Source organism: Oryctolagus cuniculus, chromosome 7 (assembly GCF_964237555.1).
Source record: "Oryctolagus cuniculus chromosome 7, mOryCun1.1, whole genome shotgun sequence".
In the NCBI taxonomy this organism is placed as follows: domain Eukaryota; kingdom Metazoa; phylum Chordata; class Mammalia; order Lagomorpha; family Leporidae; genus Oryctolagus; species Oryctolagus cuniculus.
This window is the reverse complement of record NC_091438.1, coordinates 65,847,385-65,855,827: the sequence shown is the minus strand read 5'-3', so window position 1 is coordinate 65,855,827 and position 8,443 is coordinate 65,847,385.

The window sequence follows — 8,443 nt, the reverse complement described above, 5'->3', positions numbered from 1 at the left end:
GGAAAAGCAATTTCCAGGTGAATACTGGTTTTAAGAAGCCAGTGAGTTATTAAGTGTCAGTCTTGACAGTTCCAGTTTTTGAAGTTTGAAAAAAATGTAAGCCTGATAATAATAAATATCTAATTTATCAATGAACTAGTGAAATGTGGATTCTTTAAATTTAGTACCTTCACTGCACATCCTTTAAAGACAAGGTATGTGTCTTTCCTTAGACAAATATACTAGCACTCTAATTGTGTTTAGTTTACATTGGGTCATCAGTCCTTTCTTAGGAAATAGATTATTAAACAAGGATGTCTACTTTATAGGATCTCTCTATGTAACACTGAGTAAAGGCACTTTCCTAGTTTCTTAGAGAAAACTATTTTTCCTTTATTATTTCAGTAATTTTTTCCATAGAACTCAGGGTTCCTATTGGAGAAATTATTTTATGAATCCATTTAAACAGAATTACAATTTGTACAATTTACAAACCACTCAATGATAGCAACTTTTAAAATATGAAATTATATAAAATTGGAATACAAAAAACTCTGAAAACATTCAAATAAATTCATGCTAGATAGGTGAATTCCATTTATATAAAAGCATACCAGGTTATAAAAAATAAGTCTAAAGAAAGACTATATATGATTATTGCATTCTATGAGAAATAAGGAACAAGAAATTGAAACAGAGACTAGACTTGAGCTTTTGGAACCAGTAGCAATGTTGTATCTCTAATTACTGGTAATACTATTGTTATAATCAATTGTCAGCACACTCATAGGATGGCAGATGTCCTAACAAGCACTCTGGCCTCAGAATTAGCCCTTAAGGCATTCGGATCTGGCTAAAAAGCCCATGACAGTATTTAAGGAATGGAAAGCCAAAACACCAAGACACTCTGGTAAAAAAAAAAAAAAAAAAAAAAAAAAAACTAAATGAAAGATCTCTGTGAGTGAGATCCCAGTGGAAAGAATGAGCCATCAAAGAAGGAGGTACCTTTCTCTGAAGGGAGGAGAGAACAGAGAACTTCCACTTTGACTATGACCTTGTCTAAATAAGATCAGAGTTGGAGAACTCAAGAGGCTTCCATAGCCTTGGTAGCTCATGACAAGAGCCTTGGATGATTACTGACGTCATAAACAAGCGTGTCAATTGTTAAATCAACAACAGGAGTCACTGTGCACTTACTTCTCCCCATGTAGGATCTCTGTCCTTAATGTGTTGTACTATGGGAATTAATGGTATAGCTAGTACTCAAACAGTACTTTACACTTAGTGTTTCCGTGTGGGTGCAAACTGTTGAAATCTTTACTTAGTATATAATAAATTGATCTTCTGTATAAAAAGATAATTGAAAATGAATCGATGTGAATGGGATGGGAGAGGGAGTGGGAGATGGGATGGTTGCGGGTGGGAGGGAGATTATGGGGGGAAAAAGCTGCTATAATCCAAAAGTTGTACTTTAGAAATTTATATTTATTAAATGAAATTAAAAAAAATTGTTGTAATTTGTGTGTGTGTTTGCACTTACATATGTTGAAGTTCAAAATTAAAATGCTTTTTTTTTAAAAAAAATCAACACTTGTATTAATTTTATATTGCTTCCACATGAAATTATCATGTTTGTCGGCTTAACACAACAGAATGTATAACCTTATAGTTCTGTATGTTAAAATACTACATTGAGTTTTTGGACTAAAATTAGTTTTTTGGGTTGTGTTTCCTTCTGGCAGCCGTCACAAAAATAAATAAAATAAATAAAAATGTGCTTGCTTTTTCTTTTGTTATAGTCCATTCATGTTCTTTGGGTCATCTTCAAAGTTCACAATGTTGCATCTCTGACCATTCTTCAATATTCACATGCAACTTCAACCCTCTCATCTGCCACCCTGTCACATTTTTAAGAATGCTTGTGATTGCATTGATTTCACCTGGATTATCCAGGAAAATTTCCTTAGACTAGGGCAAGATGATTAGAAAACAATTACACCTGTAACATTAATTCCCCTTTGACATGTAAGTTAATACATTAAAAGTTTCTGGAAGTTAAAATGTGGACATCCTTGGGGAGACATCATTCTGCCTACAATAACTCTAAAAACCTTTTTTTTCCTAAAAAAGTGTTTATATAGATGAAACTGATTTTTCATATTTTATATACAGTTTTATGAACATAATGATACTTTCCAGTCTCCTTTCCTCCTTCTCATGCTCCCATTCTCCCTCATTCTTTCTTATTTTTCTTTTAATTTTGTGATAACATGCTTTCAATTTACTTTAAAATAACAAGCTTAATCCTTCACTAAATAAGTAAAGCAATAAGTAATAAGTAAAATACCATTGTTCCTCAGTGTATAGACAGGGCTATAAACAATAAGCAAATCTCAAGATGTCAATTTCACTCATTACATTATGTTTTTATAATTTATGTATTAGCTACTACAAATGAAATAAAATGGATGATATTTGTCTTTTTGAGACTGGTTTATTTCACTCAACATTGTGATCTCCAATTTCCTGGAGTTAATGTCCTCTCTGGCATATGCTGCTGCTACTGCTGCTGCTGAGGCTCCTGGTAAACAGGTAACTCCCCTGAATCACTTTTCAAGGTTGATGAAGTATACATTATCACTGAAACGACCTGTGATGCAGCAGCATGAGATCAGGCAAATTCGCTGATATCTTTCCCCTTTCTTTAATTCTATGAAACCGAATAGAAGTTTACCAATTCTATTACATTTAAAAATAAAGCTTACAAGTTATTTTTAACAAAATGATAATGATTACAATACATATTTTTAAAATTTTTTCCAAGATATGGAGCTTCTTTATACATTTTATTTTTTCTATATGTCAAATTTAAACATTTCCTAAGATATCATTTTGTAAATATCTCTTTTAATAACATATTATCCTTCCTTTTTGACTAATTGAAATTTTCAATTACTGACTTTACTAACTTTAAGTTCCTAAAATATTTGAAACAACAGTACTATTAAAATGTTTTAATTTTCCATTTTTAATAAAAATTAAGTTATAAATTATTTGGGAAACAATATTGTTAATATTTACTTTTTAAAAATATTTATTTATTTTATTTGAAAGTAAGAGTAACACAGAGAGAGAAGGAGAGGCAGAGAGTGAGAGGTCTTCCATCTGTTAGTTAACTCCCCAGTTGGCTGAAAAGGCTGGAGTTGTGCCAATCCAAAGCCAGGAGCCAAGATCTTCTTTCAGGTCTCCCATATGGGTGCAGGGGCCCAAGGACTTAGGCCATCTTCTACTGCTTTCCCAGGCCATAGCAGAGAGCTGCATTGGAAGCTGAGCAGCTGGGACTCGAACCAGTGCCCGTATGGGATGCTGACACTGCAGGCAGTGATTTTACCTGCCACACCATAGCGTCGGCCCCCAATATTTCTTTATATTCACATAATCTCTGTAAACACAAGTTAATATAAGCAGTTTTAGAGATTATACCTGGAAATTCAAGTTGTTTATTTATTAGTCCATATATTTGGAATTTACACATTATCACAAGTTCACTAATTCATAGAGTTGTTAAATATTATACTGTTGTCTTTTCTTGTTACACATGTATGTCAGAAAATACTCTGATGCAATAATTCCATTTCCTTTTTCTTTTAATATTTACATGTACTTTCTGACTTATATTCCATAATCCAGCTATTTAAAGAATTATTGTACATGTATTGAGTTTTCTGCTTTTTCTATCTATTCATTTGTTAAAATCAATATAATCCTACAGCTCACTGCTGAGCCCCTTGATGCTCATTATAGTAAATTGTCCAAATGACCTCTAAAAGCAAATTTCAGATGAGTATCCCAAATTTCTGATGCTTATGCAAATTTTAGCCTAATTATCCTAAAGTTTTTAGAACTGTGACCCCAGAAGTCTGACCTTCTCCATAAACATCTTCCAGTACTAATAGTCTCTGGAAGCTCTCTTTCTTCTTTCCTCTCATGTAAATAGAAAATGCTGAACTTATATGCACTTTAATGTCATTAAAAACTAGAACCAGTGGGGAGTCTTAGCAGAGGCTTATGAATATTTCTAAACTGTTGAATAAAAGGAATTCCCAGAACATTGTCACCTACATGTGTATTTCATAGAGAATTTTACCAAAAGAGGGGAAATTATTCCACACTCGCTTTAAGGGATAATATGTTCCTTTTTCCTGATCCTGAAGATATTCATAGAAAATGATTTACTTAGCATAATTTCAGAGAAGAATTTTTCTGGAATTTGGCTTTGTATTTCAAAACCATGATTGTTTGAAAAATACTTGAGAAATGAATACAAATATAATTAAAGCATATGTGCTTATAGCAAGAAAATTTGGTTTCATTTAAAGCCTTCATGTCTTTGATTTTTGAGACAGATATTCTACTGTGAATGAATATTCCACAACTATTTATGCAAAAGATTCCTTGTCATGTACATACACTTTTGTGAACCTGAAGATACAAATGGGAAATGTCTCCAAAAACTTAAAAGTATAAATAAGAAAGCATTTCCCAAAGGGATTCTGAATTTTAATGTTAAATTAGTACTGAGTGTATTTTATAAAGTTTTTAATAAGTGTCTATATATTATTGTTTTTATCACTGCACTGGTATATTAGTGTTTTTCTTTAACTATAATCAAATACCTAAGGAAGCTACTATGGGAAGGAAAGAGGGATTAAACTTGAGCATGACATTCTTGCAGAGCCTCAAGGGTACACAGGTATCTCACAGCAAGAGGGAGCTCCTGTCTCTATAAAGCAATGGTGATTAGACCACAGAGGCTTCACCCTAACAACCTCATTCAATTTAATCACTTTCCAAAGGAACTACCTCTAAACGCCAAAGTTGGATTAACTTTCCATCCTCTGGTTAATATAAGACTTTCTGGACGAAGCCTATAATACATAAGTCTTTGAGGGACATACAGACTAATTACGAAACCATAGCAACTAGCCAAATTCAATTAAAATATAGACATGAGTTTTATTGTCACTCAGCATTTTATTAAACAAAACCCAAAGGCTGAAATTGTCTATTATAGTGAATTTCTACCAGTTTACAGTTGAATTTGGAATGAAAGTAGAAAACAACAATAAAAACAATAGTTTTGATCAATTATCAAAGTGAACCAAGTTTATAAACATTTGAATTGGATGACAGAGTAAAATGATCACTACCAAAACCATGTCTCTCAGTTGCTGCATTTAAAAACCATACATATGAAATAAATGTAAAAAGAATTCACTTCTACTGCCAATGAAATTATACTTTCTGAAGTCAAAATATAACAACCCATCATTTGAGTTTATCTTTACCAATCCAAACTTCATTAATTAGCATAAAACTTTGCAGGTACCATAAAGTTGTTTCTCTAGCAGTAGAGATTTAAAAACCCTCTGTGGAAGTATAAGTTGGAAATTGCCTGTTCAAAGAAATTTATGATTTTATTACAGTTGCATATTGACTATTCCTCTAGTAACCCGCAGGCAGAAAGAAAGTAACAGCTTATTTTATTCAAACTGCAAATGAAATTGGGCAAGAAAAGTAATTAGCAAGCAACAACAAAAAAGGAAAAACACCATAAAAACAGTTTAGAATTTATATGAGTTGTCAAATTGTTAGAAAAATAACACTTTAATTTTAACAAGTAGGCAATATATATATATATTTGCACACACACATATATACATATATTTTTCTTCCAGAGACAATACTAAAATAACATCAGTAATCCTTCTTAACTTTAAAAATATTTTAAATACTTCATAATATGTTAGATATTCTGTTTAAACAGATACTTTGTAGTGAATGCTGCATTTTATTTTGGAGAGAGGGAATATTCAAGTATCCTATTTTTTGAAATATCATTGATGCATTTTTTATTATTGAATAAGTCTAGCATAGCACATATAACCAAGCTAACATATAACTCCTATTTCACTAGAAAAAATCCACACAAATATAAAAATCAGTGTATACATACTTATTAATGCCAGTTGTAAGATAACAATGGCACTATAAGGAAATTTTCTCAATCTGCTGGAAAGAGTCACATATTTTTGTCAGACAATTCTTTTCACAGTAATACGGTATTAGTCACTGAAGTATAGAACCCAAAACATTTAATTATGGGGCTTGGACCTCAAAACACAGTTAAAAGAACACAGGTTAGGCTTAATGCTTAGCACATTATTTACATAAGGTTGTCACATTTTAGAATAAGAAAATTTAATGATTCTCTGACTTCCCGGATTACAGGCAAGATAAATTTATAGTACAATTAGCTCAGTTCTTTAAAACCTAGTTTATCCCTTTCCTGTGACCTTCAAAATCTTTAATGACAATAGAAATTCCTAAGGCAGCCTTCAGAACAATGTCAGAACCTTTTGTTCTGGTCATCAGGCAATCCAAAGTGTCCAAACTTCATTTTCTTCAAAATGAAGAAAACAATAGTTACAACTCTATTAGAAAATGAAATGTTAATGCTAGTCTGTGTGTGAATTTACTTTAATGTGCACTATGTACCTCATACATCAGTATCTTTTCCCTTGCTGTTTTTCTTCCTTAATTTATGTACTTTGTTATTATCTTCTGCCTGAACATCATGTGAAACTCAGCCTACACTCCATATTCTTGTGAATTCAGAAATGTCTTCTTCATTAATTCAATGAATGCATTTTTACATACATTTATTGGTGTTAGTTAAATAAAAAGTGTTTGTTACCTACACATGATTGTAAATTAGTAGAAGCTAGGGTAAGGGGCAGGCATGTAAAACCTAATTAAATTTATTAGCAGATGTGATGTAATAGAAGCATGAGAAAAATGTTTTGGTGTCACAGAAGAGAAATAGAAGCATGAGAAAAATGTTTTAGGGTCACAGAAGAGAAATAGAAGCATGAGAAAAATGTTTTAGAGTCACAGAAGAAAAAAAGCCTAATTGCTGGCAAATAAAAAGCTGTCTGCACCTCAATGTTTATTGCAGCTCAATTCATAATAGCTAAGAAATGGAATCAACCTAAATACCCATCAACAGAAGACTGAATGAAGAAATTATGCGATATGTATTCTGTAGAGCACTATACAGCAGTAAAAAAAATGAAATGTGGTCATTTGCAACAAAGTGGAGGAATCTGGAACACATCACGCTGAGTGAAATAAGCCAGTCCCAAAGGGACAAATATCATATGTTCTCCCTGATCGATAACAACTAACTGAGCACCTAAAAGAAAACCTGTAGAAGCGAAATGGACACTATGAGAAACAATGACTTGATCAGCCCTTGTCCTGACTGTTGAGGAAAAACTTACTATTATATTTTCTTTTAGTGTTTTTTTTTTTTGTCCTATGTAATAACATTGGTTGAACTCTTTAATTACACAATTATTTTTAGATGTTTAATTTTAACTGAAAAGTGATCCCTGTTAAATATGAGAGTGGGGATAAGAGAGGGAGGAGATGTACAATTTGGCACATGCTCAATCGGACTTACCCCTAATTGTAGAGCTAGAAACTGCCAGGGGATTCCAATTCAATCCCATCAAGTTGGCATGTACCAATGCCATCTCACTAGTCAAAGTGATCAGTTTAAGTTCATAATTGATCATAATGATAGGATTAAGAGTCAAAGGGATCACATAAACAAGACTAGTGTCTGCTAATAATAATTGATAGAATGAAAAAGGAGAGAATAATCCAACATGGGAAGCAGGACACACAGCAGACTCATAGAATGGCAGATGTCCTAAACAGCACTCTGGCCTCAGAATCAGCCCTTAGGGCATTCGGATCTGGCTGAAGAGCCCATGACAGTATTTCAGGCATGGAAAGCCAAAACACTCTGGAAAAAAAAAAAAAAAAAAAAAAAAAAAAAAACCACTTAATGAAAAATCTGTGAGTGAGATCCCAGTGGAAAGAATGAGCCATCAAAGAAGGAGGTACCTTTCTCTGAAGGGAGGAGAGAACAGAGAACTTCCACTTTGACTATGGCCTTGTCTTAATAAGATCGGAGTTGGCAAACTCAAGAGGCTTCCATAGCCTTGGCAGCTCATGACAAGAGTCTTGGATGATTACTGACGTCATAAATAAGAGTGTCAATTGTTTAATCAACAACAGGAGTCACTGTGCACTTACTCCCCATTTAGGATCTCTGTCCTTAATGTGTTGTTCAATGTGAATTAATGCTATAACTAGTACTCAAACAGTACTTTACACTTAGTGTTTCTATGTGGGTGCAAACTGTTGAAATCTTTACTTAGTATATACTAAATTGATCTTCTGTATAAAAAGATAATTGAGGCCGGCGCCGCGGCTCACTAGGCTAATCCTCCGCCTAGCGGCGCCGGCACACCGGGTTCTAGTCCCGGTCGGGGCGCCGGATTCTGTCCCGGTTGCCCCTCTTCCAGGCCAGCTCTCTGCTGTGGCCCGGGAG